Source organism: Delphinapterus leucas, chromosome 5 (assembly GCF_059928025.1).
Source record: "Delphinapterus leucas isolate spDelLeu-1000000601 "Yukka" chromosome 5, BTC_Dleu_Yukka2, whole genome shotgun sequence".
NCBI classification, from domain to species: Eukaryota; Metazoa; Chordata; class Mammalia; order Artiodactyla; family Monodontidae; genus Delphinapterus; species Delphinapterus leucas.
The window spans coordinates 59,327,791-59,350,966 of NC_143133.1; positions in this window are offsets into that span (position 1 = coordinate 59,327,791).

Genomic DNA, 23,176 nt, shown 5'->3' on the forward strand with positions numbered 1-23,176 from the left:
GTTTTTGATATATTATCTACATTCATAAATAAAAATATTTATTCATTTCAGGCTTACTATTGATAAGATGTTGTATTCGCATGAGAGAAGCATTATTATTCAAGGAACACTGCAGTGATAACCATGGCAGTGGTCTTGCTGCTTAGAGGTTTGGGTGGTGACAGCTGGTGTACAACTGGAGAAGCAGTACTGCCAGGCATGGTATCCTCTTACATAATATTGGTCTTAGAGACCCCCCCCCCCAGTTTTCAGTACTCTATTCCCCAGCTTGTGGCCCTGTATACAGGAAGTTCCAAAAATGAAAGCCAAGGAGCTGAGTGAGGAAACAAGGTAGAATTTGGGAGACACTGACAAGAAAGTCACTTTTTATTTGACCCAGACTATAGAGTTGATATTCCTATAATCCAAGTTGTGGAATCAGGGAAACATGATTTGTATGCTATAGATACCCACACTAAATATGTACTTAGACTATTTTAACTACAAGAAATACATATTCTATATGTTTCCCATATAATAACGTTATAGTATTTCTATATGTTATAATATATGCTACTGCAATATATACATAAAATTCACTTCGATTTTACATTTTTATCCCTGATATTTTTCTATGAAAAAATAAAATATTATGTGTCCTCACAACAGCTTGCAAGATAAATATCTGAATCCACTGATAACACTATCCACTCATTTAAAAAGTTAATCTATAAATTTTTGTTGAAAACAAACTGTGTTCATGATACTATTGTTTTGTAGAACTAATAAAGGTAAAGAAAATATAGTCTCTGTTTCAAATGACTTATAGTCTAAAAAACACCAAAGCAAAACCAACAAAATCAATAAAGACATTAGGGGCATTAAGGAATAAATGGAGTTGCATTTTAGTGGACGTTTCTATCTATAGACAACATAAGGCAGGATCTCTTTAACTGAAAATAACTTTTGGAAATCTTTGCAAGACATCCATTTGGGCATTTCAGTATTAATTCTTAAATAAATCGACACAGCCACTTTTTCTTTACTATTTTTCTATTTGAACACTGAATGAGGCAGTTGACTTGCTTGTATTTGAGGGCCAAGAAGTAAGAAGAAGATAAATTATCTTCAGACACTACTCAATTTACTGCTGATAGTGGAAATTGGGTATTGAAACTGGCTGAAGAAATAGCAGGTTAACCTTTACTATATCACCTTCATTAGAAGGCATCTACTCATTGAGCAGAATGGCAAGTAGCATGAACTATTTAAATTCCTGGTTTATACTTACTGTTTCATTCTCTTTCTCTTCCTCTGTGCTTTCTCTGACTTGTAATTCACTTATAGCTGTCTTCCATGAGATGAAAAATATATGCATGCTGCTTCTTCAGTACCACTTAGATCTAAAACTTTCACGTAAACAAACACACATGTACCATAAGGACAACATATGTAAATATTGGTTATAAGTGGTAAAAATAAAAATGATGTGTAGCGAAAAGGCACTTGACCTCCAAAAATCCCTGCAAAACCCAAACCTATAAGGATTGGCATCAAATTTTACTAAATAATTTCTCTTATCTTAGTACACATGAATCATTTATAGTGATTTTTTTTTTTTTTTTTTTTTTTTGCGGTACGCGGGCCTCTCACTGTTGTGGCATCTCCCGTTGCAGAACACAGGCTCCAGACGCGCAGGCTCAGCGGCCATGGCTCACGGGCCCAGCCACTCCGCGGCATGTGGGATCTTCCCGGACCAGGGCACGAACCCATGTCCCCTGCATCGGCAGGCGGACTCTCAACCACTGCGCCACCAGGGAAGCCCTATAGTGATCTTATAGATGATTTTGGAGATAAGAACATGAGGCTTTAGTAACAATAAATATCAAAGAGACCTTAAAAAGAAATTAATGTGTCATCAAAACACAATATATAAAAAGATACTCTTCTTTTTACTTGACAGTTACTCATCTCACACATTTTCTGACATGTGTCACAGTATCCTAGGACTGATAGTGATTTGTGAAGGTCATCTCTTCAATCCCTTTCTGTTAGGATGACGACAACATCCAAATACAAAAGATACAGGGTAACAAAGGAGACAAAATAGTAGAGAGGTGGCAAAGGAAGAAGGGGAGTTGTAGGAGAGAAGAGGAGAATGGACAAGAGGCAATCAATAAGAATCAGAGTTCATGGTCCTTTCAAAACATCAACAGATCCCATTCAATCTGTTTACAGCAGTTTTTAACTTATCCTGTGGTCTGGAACTTTGGGGGAGAAGAAGAAGGAGGAGGAGGAGGAGGAGGGAGAGGAGAAAGGAAGAGGAGAGAAGGGGAAGGGGAAGGGGAGGAGAAGAAGAAAAAGAGGAAGAGGAAGGAGGAGGGCTGGGGAGCGAGAGGAGAAGGAAGGGGAAGGGGAAGTGTTACGAGAGAGGGAGATATCATGGCCAGGGACCTGTGAGTCCCTGGGGCAGGCTGCCAAGTGGGGGTCCTTGGTTTTGTGCAGGGAAGAGTTCAAGAGCAAGCCAAAGGAAAATGAAAACAAGTTTATTCAGAGAGACACACATTCCATAGGCAGAATGCCGACCGTCTCGGAAAGTAAGAGTGGCCCTAGGACAAGGGGTTGTTGGTTTTTATGGGCTGCGTAATTTCATATGGTAACAAGTGGGAGGAATATTTTAGCTATTTCAGGGAAGGGTGGAGATTCCCAGGAATTGGACCTCTGCCCACTTTTTGGCCTTTTATGGTCTACCCCAGATCTGTCGTGGCATAAGGGGGAGTGATTTTTAGTATAATAGTGAAGGTATAATGAACTAAAGGTCAATGACCAGACTATCCTCTATTCTTGAAGCCCCCTTGGGTTCAGCAGGCCCCAGCCAGTTTTCATTGCATCCTAACAGCTGTGCCCCTTCTTCATTTATCTAGCAGTTGTGTCCTGCCCTTTTCTCTCCTGTCTCAGAAGGGGAAGGAGAGGAAGAGGAAAAGGAAGAGGAAGAAGGAGACCTGAATCACTTACCCAAGTATATTACAAAGTATATTATAGTGCCAGGCCACTTGAATTCATTATTCCACCCTCAATTCTCCACAATAGACCCTACATTTCTTCAAGAACACCAGATGTTGATGAGAGAGAGGGTAGCTGTCATTACAGATTAAATAGGGTTTAACTGTTTGGCCCCAATACAAAGCAGGCTAAGACCCAAGAAAGAAGCAAAACTGATCAATCCATCCACTCTTGGGAAAAATAGTAATTTTGATACCTGTAATTGGGGTCTGCCTCAAACAGAAAACTCCCTCAAAGAAAAAAAAAAGGAGAAAATTCAATGCATTTATAAACCCCAAAATGAATATATACAGTGGGATATTTACTACATGAATAAAACACTTCGTGGCATCTATGCCAAGCTACTGGAGTTAGATAAATAATACTTAATGGGTAAGTGAAGATGATGCAGTTGAGTAAGTTTAATTATGGTATACACATTCAACATTTTTCCACTTTCAGTAATACAAGCCTATTTTATTCAAAAGTTTAATCACACAAATGTATATACCTAGATTTAAGAGGTTCAAACATTTGACCTCATGTAACAGTATTTCTAGATATATAAACACAACTGTTGTATAGCTTAAGAAACCATGTTCTATACAATTAAACAGAACATGATTAATCAAACAAGAATAGATTTTAAATTTTATGGCTATTAATAGAAAATTCTCTTTGTGCTATATTAAAAAAATCCAGGATCAAGGACTAGTGGACTCCATTTCATGTTTTGGCTATAACATTTATAAGAAGTTGAATCTTAGGAAGACCATTCTCACTCTTCTTTTTTAGTGTTTTAATAGTGTTAGTTTCTTTTAATAGTGTTAGTTTCCTTTTCATTAAATAGGGCATGGCACAGAGCTGTAATTGAGATGATTAGGTTCAAATGTGAATGTAAGTTGAGAAACAGCTGTTATTGAGATAAACATTATTCTTAATGTTTTTAAACTATAATTCAAAATCCAGGTAAATATATCATGATAAGTGAAATACCGTGTTGTACTGATGTATATAATACTCCTCCATTTCTAAAATAAGGTAAGGGGAGCTTTGAGTCTGCAGTCATAGTAATCTGAGAGCCTTGGATGTATTAAAGATTATTGGTAGCAATTCCTTTTGCTTGCTTAAAATCTTATGTATGCAATTCGTTAAGTTAACAAACATAGAAGCCTGGTCTGTTGGTAGAACATTGAGTACTCCTTATCTATTCGAATGCTTGGTATAAAATGGCTGTTAAGAAATTAGTTTTGTAATAAAAGAATGAAAAATATAAACTCATGGTTTCATTATTTCCAAGAAAAAACATTTTTATTAAATTTTCATTTAAATATTCTCAAAGTACTTATTAAATAATAAAATAGGCAAACATGGCTGGACCCAAATCATCAGAATATTTCTTGGGATATCTCTCCATCAAAAAAACAAAATAATCTGATTGTAGCCATCTGCTCTTCAGTCTAGCAGATTAGGTGTTTCCACAACTAACACCTCCTCAAATATAGTAGGATGTTAACAAATTTGGGAGGTCCAGAAATTCTATATCACTAGGATACAATTTAGCAAATCCAAGTGGCAGCATTAATAATGTAACAGCTAGAACATTTTTGTAAGTGCTTGCTGTTGAAAGACACAATTGCCTTGTGATTAAAACAATATTCCAAGTCACTATTCTATTTCATAGAAGTCTTAAGGAGGGCCTTGCAAATGTCTAGAACTGTACTTTTTTTTTTTTATCATTTACTCTGCACATAAAGTTTATCAATAATATGGTTATAAATAACCTGAAAAGGCCTCTTTGAGTACGTGACATACTCAGTGTGGTGAAACACTGTATTATGTTGTGAATTCTTCAAATACTTCTTCGAATGAATTTAACTCCACCCTGCTTGGAAAATATCACACACACGCGCATGCACAATATATTATTTCTATTGGCTGAAAATAAGTGAAGCCAAAAAGAATTTAGCATCTCCTCATAATAGGATTAAAAGCAATTTATTTACTTATAGCATGGATATGCATAAATAACCCATGTATTATATTTTGAATGAATAAATCCAGTTTATTTCTGACCTCAAATTAATATATATACATACATGTATACATACACACATATGTACATATATTTATATGAAATATTTTGTAAGTCTACTAAATATTGAATTTTTAATTTTGTTTTTAATGATGTAAATATTTTAAAATATTGTTAAACCTAACAGATACATTGCAAATATTTTCAGCAATGAAAAGATAAACCTTTTTTTAGAAATTGAGTCTACCAAGTAATAGGCGTTATTTTATTATAAATTGTTCATCTTTAACATAGTCCGTAAAAAACTAAAGTGCATTAATTTTTAAAAAAACATTCTGTTGAGAGTTTTCACTTTAAATGTAGGAGGAAGAATCAAAAGATATAATTTCTTTTTTAAGTATTATCATTAAGTTTAGCTACTTAAAAAAAAATGTTATATATGTTTCATTTTATTTTTACATACAGAATAAAAGCCTAACTATAACAAAACTCCGATAATGTCTCTTTTGAGAAAAGTAGTCTGATACTTTTGACAGTTCCTTGATTTCCTTTTGGGTGACCCTGAATTGGTAATGATATCTTATGTTTAAGAAGTATCATCAATCTTGGAGAATCTCAGTGACAATCTCAGTGTCAATTTCTTTATCACATTGGATATATATCTGAAACGCTTGCACTTACGCTGAATTAAGAAATCCCAGTGGGTTACATAAATAACCACTAGCACAGAACAAAGTCATCCACTCTTTAAAGAAATAGGCAATTTATCTCTATCTATATAAAAAAGTGATTGAAACTAGTGGGAAAAAGTAATGAAGCCAAAGTGATGATACATTTCATTTTATATCATGAAGAGCAGGAATATTTGTTATTCTATAGTCTAATCAATTCTCAAATGCTGTTGTAATTTCCACAGCTATAAGAACCATTATGTCTATGAATGTGTCAAATTTTAAACTGTGTATTGCTAAATCTTAATCATAATTTTAAAGTCAACTTCAATGATTAGTTGAAGTATCTTTTTGTAAAAATCTTGAGAGTATATTTCCCTTTTGGGCTTGGAATAGCATAGGGTATATGCTTAAATCTTCTTTTAACTTTTCCCCATTTTTAAATGCATGTTGGAACCCAAAAACTATATCTCTGACCTGGATTTCTATGATCTCCAAGCTTTATGTACTACTGGCTTGCCCTCTCTTCCCTCAAATCAAAAATTTCTTGAATCTGATTATTATCTAGCATTACCTCAAACAAATGGGATGTCCATCCCTCCAATTGCATAAGCCAAACATTTGGGAACAATTTTCTTTCACTCATCCACAATATCTAAGACATCACCAAGACCTTATCAATTTTAGCTTCCAGACATTTCCCAATTACGTAACCCACCGTCATAAACCTCCAGTGTACAGCACCATCCTCTATGGTTTTACTACACTCATGTTTTTTTAAATAGCCCCCTTCCCTTTAATATGTATTCTACAAATTATTCACCTTGAGTGTGGCATCTTTTTTCTGCCAGCACCCCGATTAATACAATAATAGTTTTTACCTCTTAAGTTTTTTGTGAAGAGTAAATCCATCAATATGTATAGAACACTGAGAATAGTGCTTGTAACATTTAAAAACACTCAATAAATATTAGCCTTTTTTTTTTTTTTCTGACCTGGATCCTTATTTATTTATTTATTTATTTATTAACATCTTTATTGGAGTATAATTGCTTTACAATTGTGTGTTAGTTTCTGCTTTATAACAAAGTAAATCAGCTATACATATACATATATCCCCATATCTCCTATTAGCCATTTTTTACCAAATATTTCCACCGTGGGTATATATTTACATCATAGCAATTTAGGCCTATGCTTTTCCAAAAACATTAAAACATTTTTATTTTACTTTTGGTTTTTGTTGTTGTTGTTGTTTATTTATTTTTATTGAGGTATAGTTGCTTTATGATGTTGTGTTAGTTTCTACTATACAGCAAAATGAATCAGCTGTATGTATACATATATCCCCTCTTTTTTGGATTTCCTACCCATTTAGGTCACCAGAGAGCACTGAGTAGTAGGTCCTCATTAGTTATCTATTTTATACATAGTAGTGTATATATGTCATTCCCGATCTTCCAATTCGTCCCACCCCCTGCTTTCCCCCCTTGGTGTCCATACATTTGTTCTCTACATCTGTGTCTCTAGTTCTGCTTTGCAAATAGGTTCATCTGTACCATTTTTCTAGATTCCACATATATGTGTTTATATATGATATTTGTTTTTCTCTTTTTGTCTTACTTCACTCTGTATGATAGTCTCTGGGTTCATCCACATCTCTAAAAATGACCCAATTTCATTCCTTTTACTTTACTTTTGAAATAAAACTGCTTTATATTCATATTAATAAGAGCTGATAGATAAATGATAGACTGATAGAAGATAGATAGATACACATACATATAATACAGATCCTCCAATTTTCCTGAACAATGACATTCCTGTTGGAGGAGGTCATTGAGGGGATGTGACCTCCAGTTGACCCTAGAGCTAGATGTGGGCAATCAAAGGCGCCTCACCTTCTCCCCTGTCATTGGAATGTACATTCTGCCCACCATCGCCACACTAGTTGCTGTTTCAAGGTTTTAGCCATAAGAGACTACAGTATTGTTGAGACCATCAGAATACTGTATGTGACTGAACAGTTAAGGCCTCTAGATAAACTTTTAAGTTTCTGGAGGGTAGGAGTGGAGATCTAGCCATCTTGTGGCTGCCAAAGGCAAGCCTTATATGTAAGTTCCCTTGCTTATTGAACCTGCCACCTGTGAATCTGGTGTGACTTGCCTCTTTCTTCATTCTCTCCTAGCCCTCTGTGTACAAGGGCTAGTCTGCAAACCCACAACTCCCTATAAATTTGACTTAATTGTATAAGTTACAATAGGCTATCACAGTAAAATTAAGAATATTAATGAGATACTCAATTTAGTAGACATATTAACATGTGGTATATTTATAGTACTGATGATATAAATGCTAGCAACATGTTGACTATAACTTGCTATTTTGTTTCCAATCTGTTTTTTATTATCCTGATTTCTCTTTCACTTATTTAGTTTTTTTTTAACTGAAGAGCTGAGCCATGAACAACAGTTTTGGAGAACACCTGATTTATATCAGCCATCCTAGATCATTTTTGAGAAATGGAATATTTTGATAATTTTTTTAATCATGGAAAAATAATGATTCTCTCCAGCTAAAAATACATTGTATATTACCTTAGTTATAGTTCAGAACCCTCAAGACCATTCACCAAGAACGGATCAGATGACAGGAGATGAGCATGATGTTCTGTGGTATATTCAAGTTGTTCAGATCAATTTAGGCCATATTATGACAGATACCATTGGAGTTAATATTACTTGAAACAAAAATGGAAGTGAATATTCTTGTCCATTCCCATCTGAATGTAAAGTGCTTCTGATCCACCTTTGTAATGGAGAAGAAAGTGTTCCCTAATATGTTGCATAACAAGCAAACATCTGACACAATAGCTACAATTATGAATACAACATGGTTGAGACCATAGTGGTCTAAAGTTTTTCTCCAGGCGTCATCTGAGTTTTTCAAGAGTCAGAATGGAAGAACAAAACAAAATATGATAGATAGAATCAACCCTGCCTTTATTAGGCATTTAATGGTGGCACAAATCAGTGCCATCATCTATAGAATGGAATATGATTTTTCATTTATTATTTTGGCTAGAGGAAGGCAGCACAGTTCAGAGGCTTCTATTTGGTATTCCCCACTATGATAGCTCATTCCACATTCCAAGTTGCCAGTGTTCAGGTAACTTAAATTTCTCAGTATATCAATTCAATGATATGCTTTGGGTGGGCCTAAAAGACCAGAGATTCCAGTTTGAAACAGATTTTATCCAGAAATCCATTTACTAATCTGGCACCTCTTAGTCCCCATTCTAACAGAAGGTATGATGATATTGTGAGTCTTGGCTTATTAATGTCAGTTCTGGTCCTGTGTATGTAATCCTTGATATGTCTGGGTATTTCCCTCTCTTCAATGTTCAATTTTACTGGTACAGATGGATGAAGCCACTTTCTGTATTTAACTGTTTTGGTATTGCAGGCTCCTTCCTTTTAGGGATCCAACCACTCCTTCAGTCATTGGATTCCAGATCAGAACAATGGCTCAGGTCCAGCCACTGAGCAAAGGATTGTAGTTTTTATTGGGGCAACTGCCTCAGCATCCTGCTCCTTCATTCTCAATTTTATTTGATTGCATATGTTAAGTAGCACCCTTATTGATGGCCAACCTATTTTGTCTCTGAGTGTGGCATACTCTATAATATCTCCAAAAGTCCTCATGAGTCATATCTCTTCATTTTTCCTCCAGTTTGCTCATTACAATAATTACAGCCTCCAGTCTTCTGAAGATTAAGTGTTGTCACCTGGCCTTAATTAATTCAGGACCTATCATTCTCAGTGGATATGAATGAGCTCCATTTTGTGACTGGGTCTCCCACTTTCATACCTGACTTGCAGAGGGCAGTCACCACCGGAAGCTCTTTGTGATGCGGGTGCCCTCCTCATAAACACATTGCTAATGGCCCCAGTGAAGGGTGTGCTCTTTGGGCCTATCCTGTAAAACATAATCATCTGAGGCTCTTCTGGCCTTACATTATAAGCCATTTCATCACGATCTCTTCTTTTGGCCTCTTTCCTTCTCTTGACTGCCAGAAGATCTTGGACAATGCTACTTCTCCTCACCTCTAAGTGATATCTGGTGGTGAGTTTGTACCAGCATCTAGGGTTTCTACTCTGATTAAATACCCCAGGTTAAGTTGTTCTTGTTCATCCAGTTTTACATTCTGGTCCCTTTGATCAAACACTAAACTCCAATCCCAAGGTAACTGCTTTGGTCCCTGCAATTACATGTTAACTAATTCCTGCTTCTCCTTTTGTCTATAATCTCTTTCCCCCTTTACAAGGCTCAACATGCCCCTAGCCAGGTTATGCTGGAATTAGCTCTAGTTTTGGTGGATTCAGCTTCTGAGGGAGGGAGGTCTTTTCAGCAGAATGTACTGTTAAGACTTATTAGAGAATGATGGGGTACTTCTGGGAAGGTTCAAGGGAATCTGCAATTATCCTCAGGGGCTCTATACAGATAGACCCATGCCATGTTTTAGGACCCCAGGTTTTCCCACCCACGGCCCTGACTTTAATATAACAGATCTGCTTTGGATGAGCATTAAAATGCTTCTGGATGTCTGCGATTCTATCAGCTTTTCAATCTGTTGAATCTCAGCTGTTTCTGCTCTTGACTAGTCTTTCGGCTCTCACAGTCGGATTTCAACTGCTTATTAACCACAATGAGTTTCTTACTACCCTTCTTCAGTGAGTTAATTCAACTTAATAGCCAGCCAATATTGCTATTTTTTTACATCTTGTCAACCTCCCACACACACACAATTATTGAAAATGGCTGAATCATTGTGCCTACAAGGGTTAGCTGCAAGAGAGCTCTTTAGCACTTAGGATGCCATCTTGCATCATGTTCTATTGGTGGCCCGCCTACATTCAGGATTGAGTCTTCTTTTTCTTCCAGACAAGGGATGACCGTGTCAAAAATCTTTATTTTGCCATCGTTTTTTTCAAGTATCTTACTGCCATTTGAATTAGTTTAGGACCACCAAATAGCATGTGCCTAGGCAGAATGAGACATTAAAGATGTTTACTGTAGGAGGGAGCAGGGAAAGAAGAGTAGAGTGTTTATATACCGTAACACTGGTCTGACACCTGTGGAAGGAGAGAAGGAGTGAAGGAAGGTTGAGGAGGAGGATTCTTGGATGCAGCATGGTTTCAACAAAGGTTTGACCAAACTAAAAAAGACTCCTAGAGCCACAGTCTCCTGTTGGAAAATGCCTATGTCTCATGGTAATGAACTGCTTAATTATTTTTTTATTTTTAATTTTTTGCTGCATTGGGTCTTTGTTGCTGCACGCTATCTTTCTCTAGCTGCGGCGAGTAGGGACTACTCTTCGGTGTGGTGCATGGGCTTCTCGTTGCTGTAACTTCTCTTACTGCAGAGCACAGGCTCTAGGCCCACAGGCTTCAGTAGTTGTGGCATGTCGGCTCAGTAGTTGTGGCTTGTGGGCTCTAGAGTGCAGGCTCAGTAGTTGTGGCGCACAGGCTTAGTTGCTCCGCGGCATGTGGGACTTTCCGAACCAGCGCTCAAACCCATGTCCCCTGCTTTGGCAGGCAGATTCTTAACCACTGTGCCACCAGGGAAGTCCCTGCTTAAGTATTCTTGTTGTGCTCAATCATTGGCTCAGAAACCTGTGGCAGGCACTACCTCAGTGGGAATGAAGTGGGGGAATCCAAAGGGTCAACAGCTGGAGGCTTTGGTAAAGTACAGTCTCCACAGCAGATTTGAGTGGCACGTTGCCACAGCAGTCACATGTGTGCTTTCACATTTTGTATGTAATGTTATGGATTCCCCATGTGTCCCTGCTTGAGGGTATTAAGTGAGTTGTGTATTGAGAATGAAGCAGGAGAATAGTTGTGAAGGCTATAGGTGAGGAGGAAATGAAAAAGTACAGGCATGCAGGGGGAAGAGCTTAGGAAGGAGAGGCAAGAATTTGTCTCACACACATTTCTCTTACATCCCAATATTTCCTAAAATCAACCTTGCCTACATCTGAAAGTCGCACACATGTTAAAAATGTTCCTCAAAGAAGCAATTTGTCACCCTGAAATATTTTATGTGAGAATTAAGAGAGAAAGACAACACACAGTATGAAAAAGTCATAGGATTCAATCTCAGTGTGAAAGAGAATATATGAATTTTTCCTTTAGGATTCAGGGAGCCTTCAGTATTTTTTATTTTATCTTTGCTTGTCTTATTTCACTCTTTGTCTCCCATGTTTTAAGCTCTCTATTTGCTTCTTTTTTCCTTTCCTTTATTTTTTCCCTGAAAAACTACCTTCCTATTTTCTACATCCCTGTGGAATATTAGCAAGAACAGTGTGATGTATTAATCTTGGCAAATGGAAGCATATATTCAGGTACTTAGAAATTTCTCCTAATATTGATAAAATGCTAAGCTGTGACTGATTAATGACCTTTGGGATTGGGTCTATGTTCACATATCCAGTGTATACATGGTCGTGGAGATCAGTCTTTTGAGATTCTTTTTTTTTTTTTTTTCAGACGTTGGGGGTAGGAGTTTATTAATTAATTAATTAGTTTATTTATTTTTTGCTGTGTTGGGTCTTCGTTTCTGTGCAAGGGCTTTCTCTAGTTGTGGCAAATGGGGGCTACTCTTCATCGCGGTGCGTGGGCCTCTCACTACCGCGGCCTCTCTTGTTGCGGAGCACAGGCTCCAGACGCGCAGGCTCAGTAGTTGTGGCTCACTGGCCTGTTTGCTTTGCGGCATGTGAGATCCTCCCAGACCAGGGCCCGAACCCGTGTCCCCTGCATTGGCAGGCAGATTCTCAACCACTGCACCACTAGGGAAGCCTGAGATTCATTTTTATATTCCATGTGAAAAAGAAAATAAGATCCTGGCACCAGAGGTTGCATAATGCAAACATTATTTTGATTTTTGCTTTGTAATGTGCAAGTTGTTTTGTTCAGGATAATTTCTGACATTGGAGCAAAACGAACTTTGGGTCTTGTCACTGTCTGGAATTAATAGAAACACATCACCAAGGTCAAAATTCTCACAGATATAAAATTATATTTCAGTTGAGGCCGGAATTTTACCTCTCCACCAAGAACAGAGAGTTTTAGTGTGTGGATTTAAAGTGACTTTTCTTTACCAGAAATATATAGTGAACTTCATTGGTAGAAGTAAAAAACAATAGCAGAAAGCTTAGTTATAATATATAGCATGCTAGAGGCAGTAGCTCAGATCACAGAATTATAGAAGGTTAGAGCTGGCTGATGTATTATAACCTACCTTTCCCTCCAAATGAGCTTGTTCTGAGTCTGGATGTAAGAGTGCTTTGGACTGATCTCCAGCTGATAGATTCAGTCTAAAGATGCAGGTAAGAACAGGTCTGAATACAAGGGTTATCTGAAACCTAAGGTGCAAAGAACAGTATTGAAAACACTAGGAGGGACAAATTAAGAGTTTGGGATTAACATATACACAGTACTATATATAAAATAATCAACAAGGATGTACTACTATCCAGGGAACCCTACTCAATACTCTGTAATAACCTATATGGGAAAAGAATCTGAAAAAGAATAGATATATGTACATGTATAACTGAATCACTTTGCTGTACACCTGAAACTAACACAACATTGTAAATCACCTATACCCCAATATAAAATTATTTTTTTTAAAACAGAGAAAACATTGGACAATTTTGTCATCAGTAGGAAAAGGATTCTAAATGAAAATAAGCAAAGTGATGGATTAGGATTAGTAGAGGGAGTTTGAGTCTTTGAAGCCCAAAGAAAATCTGAACAGAAAGTTTACTATAGTTTTATTGTGTAGTTCAGCCAACTGGAAACCTGAGGAGGGGTTATTGGAAGGAGGCTGGAGATAGAGGCATTCATATCAGACAATTTGTCTCTAAGCTGAACATTTCTTTTCCTTGTTTGCTGTGGCTGCTACACCTTAGCTGTTCTTTTTGTCTTACACATTCCCTTCATTAGAAGGAAGCTGTAGTGATGCTTACTGTAGGCTCCTTTCTAGGACCTCCTTAAACCAGGATAATGTACCCTAAGTAACACGTGTGTAGGGTTGTCAAAATTGCCGGAGGGATGTAGAGTCTGACTCAATTGCAACATACTGGTATTTATTTCAGTCTTAACTTCAGTCCATTTAAAAGCTCTAAATAGATTTCCTCTGAAATCTCTTTTACTTCCCATAATAAGAAATTCTTTCAGATATAGCCAAAACATACTATTGATTTCTTCTATCTACTCTAGTCTGATTCTGTAAAAATTAGCATTACCAAAATGTAACTGCTAACTACTTCTCTTTCATCAAATATGATTTTTTTTTCTAATCTTTTATATTACAAGAATGGCACCATCACATATTCAGGTGATCAATTCTTTATTTATTTTATTTTTTCTTTTTTTTTTGCGGTACATGGGCCTCTCACTGTTGTGGCCTCTCCCATTGCAGAGCACAGGCTCCAGATGCGCAGACTCAGCAGCCGTGGCTCATGGGCCCAGCCGCTCCGCGGCATGTGGGATCTTCCCGGACTGCGGCACGAACCCGTGTCCCCTGCATCGGCATGCGGACTCTCAACCACTGCGCCACCAGGGAAGCCCCAATTCTTTATTTCTTATCATCATGTATATTGTAATCAGAAAGTTCTGTGGCTCTACTATCAAAGTAAAGTTTAAATTCCTTACTCCATCACCATCAATCTATTTCTACCATCATGTCTCACTTGTAATACAGGAGTAGCGTCATATCTTATCTTTGTACTTCTGAGCCTTCCCTCTCTCAATCCTTTCTCCAAACAGCAGGCAGCTATCTGTTTAAAATGCCGATCAGAGCACATCCTTCCTTAAGTAAATACCTTTAATAGTTTCCCATTACTCTTAAAATTCTAAGCTCTTTGTTATGGTCAACATAAACCTGCCCGATATGCTTCTGTTTAAGCGTCTGACCTTATCTTCTTCTCCTTCCTTTCTCACTAACTTTCCGTCTCTCTGATCTTTCAACTGCTCTTAGATTTCCAGATTATTAATTATTTGGAAGCCATTTGTCATTTCCTTTCTCTAGAATACTTTTGGGCCAGATCTTCTGATAACTCTTTCCTCCTCAGAAGGTAGCGTTCTTTCCATACGTCACTCAGAAAGACCTTCCTTGACTACCTCATCTAGAGTAAGTTCCAACAAATTGAGTTACTGCTTATCCCTTTTTTAACATTTTATTCTCTTCTTGATACTTAATAATATCTGAAATGCTACCAAGTTTATTTGCTCCTGAGTTTATCATTCATCTGGCTATGTTGAAACTAACCCACTGAGGCTAACTTTTCTTTTATAAAAGATGGTCCTGTATCAGTCAGGGTCCTAGGAGACAGATGACACATTCAAAATGAGCAATTTTGAGGAGAGTTTGGGTTTAGGGAAAAGACTAGTGAAGTGTACCAGCACTAGTCCTAGCTGAGCACTTACCACCCCTGTGTCTGAAGATGCAAAAAGTAAGGTAGAAATGGTTATTATAACAGAAATGATAGATGTTCAAAAAGGACCACATGAGAAGATTTACCAATGATATTTGGTCTTTTTGTTGCATTTTATGGACTTGGGGGTTTCCCACCAGTGGATATTAGAGCACCTTTTCATTACATCTTTGTCAATGTTTAATACTTTGTATTGAGAATTTTAAATGTTGTGGATATGTGTGGACTTCTAATACCAAGGACTGAAATAAATGTTTTTCCATATACTTTGTTCTGTCTGTATGAAACCCTTGTGTAATATGGCAAATAAGAGAGGTATTTCACTTTATAATATTTTGTAAATATGTAAATACAATGAATAGTTACTACCTGCATTAAATTGAAAAAATACATATATGTTACACACTAAAAATTTGAAATTTTTTAGTATTGCTAATCTCTCTTATATCACTGAAAGATACTTGTTTAGTTCACTTAAGAACAATAATTTTTATCATGTTAGGAGTGGTATAGTTTGGCATAATATGAAACTCTGGCTAGTATTACAGAGTTGATGAAATGCTTGGGCTTTGAAATTAAATAAATCTGAAAATAGAAGCTAACTTTGACCTCTTTATGTAAACAGTAGTTGACTTTTCTCATCTTCAGTTTCATTTGATAAGAATAATAGTATTTTAAATGGGTATATTTAATTTAAGAATTTAACTTTTTGAATTATTAGGTTAAATAAAACCCTATAATAGAGGGCTTCCCTGGTAGCGCAGTGGTTGAGAGTCCACCTGCCGATGCAGGGGACGCGGATTTGTGCCCTGGTCCGGGAGGATCCCACATGCCGCAGAGTGGCTGGGCCCGTAAGCCATGGCTGCTGGGCCTGCGTGTCCGGAGCCTGTGCTCCGCAGGGGGAGATGCCACAGCAGTGAGAGGCCCGCATACCGCAAAAAAAAAAAACTATAATAGAGATACAAATAATGATACTATAATTATTATTAATGAAAAATAGAGAAGATTGGTTCAAGATGGCAGAGTAGAAGGACATGTGCTCACTCCCTCTTGTGAGAGCACCGGAATCACAACTGCTGAACAATCATCTACAGGAAGACACTGGAACTCACCAAAATAGATATCCCACATCCAAGGACAAAGGAGAAGCCACAATGAGATGGTAGGAGGGGTGCAATCACAATAAAATCAAATCCCATAATATAATTGTTCTCCAGTTTGTGGGTGGGTGACTCACAAACTGGAGAACAATTATACCACAGAAGTCTACCCACTGGAGTGAAGGTTCAGAGCCCAATGTCAGGCTTCCCAACCTGGAGGTCTGGCAACGGGAGGAGGAATTCCCAGAGAATCAGACTGTGAAGGCTGGTGGCATTTGATTGCAGGACTTCGACACGATTGGGGGAAGCAGAGGCTCCACTCTTGGTGGTCACACACAAAGTAGTGTGCACATCAGAACCAGGGAAAGGAGCAGTGACCCCATAGGAGACTGAACCAGACCTACCTGCTAGCATTGGAGGGTCTCCTGCAGAGGCACGGGGTGGTTGTGGCTCACTGTGGGACAAGGACACTGGCAGCAGAAGTTCTGGGAAGTACTCCTTGGCGTGAGCCATACCGGAGTCCACCATTAACCCCACTAAAGAGCAGGGTTGGCTCCAGTACTGGGTCACCTCAGGCCAAACAACCAACATGAAGGGAACCCAAACCCAACCATCAACAGACAACTGGATTAAAGTTTTACTGAGTTCTGCAACACCCAGCTCTACCCATCACCAGTCCCTCCATCAGGAAGCTTACACAAGCCTCTTAGAAAGCCTCATCCACCAGAGAGCAGAAAGCAGAAGCAATATACAATTCTGCAGCCTGTGGAAAGGAAACTACATTCACAGAAAGATAGACAAAATGAAAAGGCAGAGGACTATGTACCAGATGAAGGAATAAGATAAAACCCAAGAAAAACAGCTAAATGAAGTGGAGATAGGCAACCCTCCAGAAAAAGAATTCAGAATAATGATAATGAAAATGATCCAGGACCTCAGAAAAAAGAATGGAGGCTAACATTGAGAAGATACAAGAAATGTTTAACAAACACCTGGAAGAATTAAAGAACAAACACACAGAAATGAGCAATACAATAATTGAAGTGCAAAATATACTAAAGGAATCAATAGCAGAAAAACTGAGGCAGAAGAACAGATAAGTGACCTGGAAGACAGAATGGTGGAATTCACTGCCATGGAACAGAATAAAGAAAAAAGAATGAAATGAAATCAAGACAGCCTAAGAGACCTTTGGGACAACATTAAACTCAGCAACATTCACATTATAAGGGTCCCAGAAGGAGAAGAGATAGAGAAAGGACCCAAGAAAATATTTGAAGAGATTATAGTCGAAAACTTCCCTAACATGGGAAAGGAAATAGCCACCCAAGTCAAAAGGAAATAGACACCCAAGTCCAGGAAGAACAGAGTCCCAGACAGGATAAAACCAAGGAGAGACATGCCAAGACACATAGTAATCAAAGTGACAAAAATTAAAGACAAAGAAAAATTATTAAAAACAACAAGGGAAAATGACAAATAACATACAAGGGAACTCCCATAAGGTTAACAGCTGACTTCTCAGCAGAAACTCTACAAGCCAGAAGGGAGTGGCACGACATATTTAAAGTAATGCATGGAAAGAACCTACAACAAATATGACTCTACCCAGCAAGGATCTCATTTAGATTCAACAGAGAAAGCAAAAGCTTTACAGGGGCTTCCCTGGTGGTGCAGTGGTTGAGAGTCTGCCTGCCAATGCAGGGGACACGGGTTCGTGCCCCGGTCCAGGAAGATCCCACATGCCGTGGAGTGGCTAGGCCCATGAGCCATGGCCGCTGAGCCTGCGTGTCCGGAGCCTGTGCTCCGCAATGGGAGAGGCCACACAGTGAGAGGCCCACATAACGCAAAAAAAAAAAAAAAGCTTTATAGACAAGTGAAAGCTAAGAGAATTCAGCACCACCAAACCAGCTCTACAACAAATACTAAAGGAACTTCTCTAAGTGCGAAACACAAAAGAAGTAAAGGACGTACAAAAACAAACCAAAAACAATTAAGAAAATGGTAATAGAAACATATCAATAATTACCTTAAATGTGAATGGATTAAATGTTCCAACCAAAAGACACAGGCTCGCTGAATGGATACAAAATCAAGACCCATATATATATGCTGTCTGCAAGAGAGCCACTTCAGATCTCGGGACACATACAGACTAAAAGTGAGGGGATGGAAAAATATTCCATGCAAATGGAAATCAAAAGAAAGCTGGAGTAGTAATACTCATATCAGATAAAATAGACTTAAATAAAGAATGCTATAAGAAACAAGGAAGGACACTACATAATGATCAAGGGATCAATCCAAGAGGAAGATATAACAATTATAAATATATATATTTATATAAATATATATGCACCCAACATAGGTACAGTATATATGCACCCACCTCAATACATAAGGCAAACGCTACCAGCTATAAAAGAAAAAATCAACAGTAACATAATAATACTGGGGGAATTTAACACCTCACTTACACCAATGGACCAATCATCCAGGCAGAAAATTAATAAGGAAACACAAGGGGGGGACCTTGAAGATGGCGGAAGAGTAAGACGCGGAGATCACCTTCCTCCCCACAGATACACCAGAAATACTTCTACACGTGGAACAACTCTTACAGAACACCTACTGAAGGCTGGCAGAAGACCTCAGACCTCCCAAAAGGCAAGAAACTCCCCACGTACCTGGGTAGGGCAAAAGAAAAAAAGAAAAAACAGAGACAAAAGAATAGGGACGGCACCTGTACCAGTGGGAGGGAGCTGTGAAGGAGGAAAAGTTTCCACACACTAGGAAGCCCCTCTGCGGGCGGAGACTGCGGGAGGCGGAGGGGGGAGCTTCGAAGCCGCGGAGGAGTGCACAGCAACGGGTGCGGAGGGCAAAGCGGAGAGATTCCCGCACAGAGGATCGGTGCCGACCAGCACACACCAGCCCGAGAGGCTTGTCTGCTCACCCGCTGGGGCGGGCGGGGCTGCGAACTGAGCCTCGGGTTTCGGTTTCGGACGGAGCGCAGGGAGAGGACCGGGGTTGGTGGCGTGAACACAGCCTGAAGGGGTTAGCGCACCACAGCTAGCCGGGAGGGAGTCCAGGGAAAAGTCTGCACCTGCCAAAGAGGCAAGAGACTTTTCCTTCCCTCTTTGTTTCCTGGTGCGCGAGGAGAGGGGTTTAAGAGCGCTGCTTAAAGGAACTCCAGAGACGGGCGCGAGCCGCGGCTAAAAGCACGGACCCCAGAGACGGGCGGGAGATGCTAAGGCTGCTGCTGCCGCCACCAAGAGGCCTGTGTGCGAGCACAGGTCACTCTCCACACCCCTCTTCCGCGGAGCCTGTGCAGCCCGCCACTGCCAGGTTCCCGGGATCCAGGAACAACTTCTCTGGGAGAACGCACGGCGGGCCTCAGGCTGGTGCAACGTCACGCCGGCCTCTGCCGCAACGTCACGCCGCCTCTGACGCCGCAGGCCCGCCCCGCACGCAGTGCCCCTCCTTCTCCCCCCCACCCCCAGCCTGAGTGAGCCGGAGCCCCCGAATCAGCGGCTCCTTTAACCCCGTCCTGTCTGAGCAAAAAACAGACGCCCTCCAGCGACCTACACGCAGAGGCAGGGCCAAATCCAAAGCTGAGCTCCTGTGAGCTGTGAGAACAAAGAAGAGAAAGGGAAATCTCTCCCAGCAGCCTCAGAAGCAGCGGATTAAAGCTCCACAATCAACTTGATATACCCTGCATCTGTGGAATAACTGAATAGACAAGGAATGATCCCAAATTGAAGAGGTGGAATTTAGGAGCGAGATCTATGATTTTTTTCCCTTTTCCTCTTTTTGTGAATGGGTACGTGTATGCATCTGTGTGAGATCTTGTCTGTATAGTCTTGCTTCCACCATTTGTCCTAGGGCTCTATCCGTCCATGGTTGTTTTTTTTTATAATTTTTTTTCTTAATAATTAATTTTAATTGTAATAACTTTATTATACTTTACCTTCGTTCTTTCTTTCTTTCTTTCCTTCCTTCCTTCCCTCCTTTAGACAACGAATCACCCCAAATTGAGGAGGTGGTCTCTGAGGGCAAGATTTATGATTTTTCCTCCTTTACCTCTTTTTGTGAAGGTGTATGTGTATGCTTCTGTGTAAGATTTTCTCTGTATAGCTTTGCTTCCAACATTTGTCCTAAGGTTCTATCTGTCCCTTTTTTTTTTTCTCTAAATATTTTTTAATTCAATAACTATATTATACTTTATTTTATTTTTACTGTATCTTCTTTCTTTCTGTCTTTTTTCCTTCTTTCCCTCCTTCCTTCCTTCCTCCCTCCCTCCCTCCCTCCCTCCTTTCTTTCTTTCTTTGCTTCTTTCTTCCTTCCTTCCTTTCCTCCTTTCCTTCTCTCTTTCCTCATACTTCTACTAATTCTCTCTACTTTTTCTCCCTTTTATTCTGAGCCGTGTGGATGAAAGGCTCTTGGTGCTCCAGCCAGGAGTCAGGGCTCTGCCTCTGAGGTAGGAGAGCCAACTTCAGGACACTGGTCAACAAGAGACCTCCCAGCTCCACATAATATTAAATGGCGGAAATCTCCCAGAGACCTCCATCTTAACACCAGCACCCAGCTTCACTCAACGACCAGCAAGCCACAGTGCTGGACAACCTATGCCAAACAACTAGCAAAACAGGAACACAACCCCACCCACTAGCAGAGAGGCTGCCTAAAATCATAATAAGGCCACAGACACCCCAAAACACACCACCAGACATGAACCTGCCCACTAGAGAGACAAGATCCAGCCTCATCCACCACAACACAGGCACTAGTCCCCTCCACCAGGGAGCCTACACAACCCACTGAAACAACCTTAGCCACTGGAGACAGACATCAAAAACAACGGGAACTACGAACGTGCAGCCTGCAAAAAGGAGACCCCGAACACAGTAAGATAAGCAAAATGAGAAGACAGAAAAACACACAGCAGATGAAGGAACAAGATAAAAATGCACCAGACCTAACAAATGAAGAGGAAATAGGCAGTCTACCTGAAAAAGAATTCAGAATAATGATAGTAAGGATGATCCAAAATCTTGGAAGTAGAATGGACAAAATGCAAGAAACAGTTAACAAGGACCTAGAAGAACTAAAGATGAAACAAGCAACGATGAACAACACAATAAATGAAATTAAAAGTACTCTAGATGGGATCAATAGCAGAATAACTGAGGCAGAAGAACGGATAAGTGACCTGGAAGATAAAATAGTGGAAATAACTACTGCAGAGCAGAATAAAGAAAAAAGAATGAAAAGAACTGAGGCCAGTCTCAGAGACCTCTGGGACAACATTAAACGCACCAACATTCGAATTATAGGGGTTCCAGAAGAAGAAGAGAAAAAGAAAGGGACTGAGAAAATATTTGAAGAGATTATAGTTGAAAACTTCCCTAATATGGGAAAGGAAATAGTTAATCAAGTCCAGGAAGCACAGAGAGTCCATACAGGATAAATACAAGGAGAAATACGCCAAGACACATATTAATCAAACTGTCAAAAATTAAATACAAAGAAAGCATATTAAAAGCAGTAAGGGAAAAACAACAAATAACACACAAGGGAATCCCCATAAGGTTAACAGCAGATCTCTCAGCAGAAACCCTACAAGCCAGAAGGGAGTGGCAGGACATACTGAAAGTGATGAAGGAGAAAAACCTGCAAGCAAGATTACTCTACCCAGCAAGGATCTCATTCAGATTTGATGGAGAAATTAAAACCTTTACAGACAAGCAAAAGCTGAGAGAGTTCAGCACCACCAAACCAGCTTTACAACAAATGCTAAAGGAACTTCTCTAGACAAGAAACACAAGAGAAGAAAAAGACCTATAATAACGAACCAAAAACAATTTAGAAAATGGGAATAGGAACATACATATCGATAATTACCTTAAATGTAAATGGACTAAATGCTCCCACCAAAAGACACAGATTGGCTGAATGGATACAAAAACAAGAACCTTATATATGCTGTCTACAGGAGACCCACTTCAGACCTAGAGACACATACAGACTGAAAGTAAGGGGATGGAAAAAGACATTCCATGCAAATGGAAACCAAAAGAAAGCTGGAGTAGCAATTCTCATATCAGACAAAATAGACTTTAAGATAAGGACTATTAAAAGAGACAAAGAAGAACACTACATAATGATCAAGGGATCGATCCAAGAAGAAGATATAACAATTGTAAATATTTATGCACTCAAAATAGGAGCACTTCAATACATAAGGCAAATACTAACAGCCATAAAAGGAGAAATCGACAGTAACACATTCATAGTAGGGGACTTTAACACCTCACTTTCACCCATGGACAGATCATCCAAAATTAAAATAAATAAGGAAACACAAGCTTTAAATGATACATTAAACAAGATGGACTTAATTGATATTTATGGGACACTTCATCGAAAAACAACAGAATACACATTTTTCTCAAGTGCTCATGGAACATTCTCCAGGATAGATCATATCTTGGGTCACAAATCAAGCCTTGGTAAATTTAAGAAAATTGAAATTGTATCAAGTATCTTTTCTGACCACAACGCCACGAGACTAGATATCAATTACAGGAAAAGATCTGTAAAAAATACAAACACGTGGAGGCTAAACAATACACTACTTAATAATGAAGTGATCACTGAAGAAATCAAAGAGGAAATCAAAAAATACCTAGAAACAAATGACAATGGAGACACAACGACCCAAAACCTATGGGATGCAGCAAAAGCAGTTCTAAGGGGGAACTTTATAGCAATACAAGCCCACCTTAAGAAGCAGGAAACATCTCGAATAAACAACCTAACCTTGCACCTCAAGCAATTAGAGAAAGAA